This window comes from Charadrius vociferus, unplaced genomic scaffold (genome assembly GCF_000708025.1).
Source record: "Charadrius vociferus isolate BGI_N301 unplaced genomic scaffold, ASM70802v2 scaffold1140, whole genome shotgun sequence".
Lineage (NCBI taxonomy): Eukaryota > Metazoa > Chordata > Aves > Charadriiformes > Charadriidae > Charadrius > Charadrius vociferus.
Window position 1 is genome coordinate 101629 of NW_009646351.1, and position 312 is coordinate 101940.

General features: G+C 53.2%; 1 protein-coding gene across 1 annotated transcript in view; it reads left to right on the forward strand.

The window, feature by feature from the left end:
• Window positions 1-312, forward strand: part of CLPB (ClpB caseinolytic peptidase B homolog (E. coli)) — a gene marked incomplete at its 5' end in the record, with an annotated part of 103707 nt that overhangs the window by 91979 nt on the left and 11416 nt on the right. The window lies entirely within an intron of this gene.

Below are 312 nucleotides of genomic sequence, written 5' to 3' on the forward strand. Positions count from 1 at the left end.
CTCCCCTTCCCTTCCCTCCCCTCCTCTCCTCTCCTCTCCTCTCCTCTCCTCTCCTCTCCTCTCCTCTCCTCTCCTCGCCGGAGCTAGCTTACAGCTGCAACCCGGGAGATTCAGTGCCGGCAGGGAATCATCAGTTTTCCAGATGCAAAGGGGATCTCGGGTAGCAGCTGTAAATTCTCCGGCAGCATCACCTCTTGGAAACGACCACCCACAAAGCCTTTATGGTTTTGCTTTTGATTTTATTTTTACGGAGAGGCGTCGCGATCTTCCCGGGATTTGTTTCGCAAAAGCTGAATCGCAGTAATACCCATC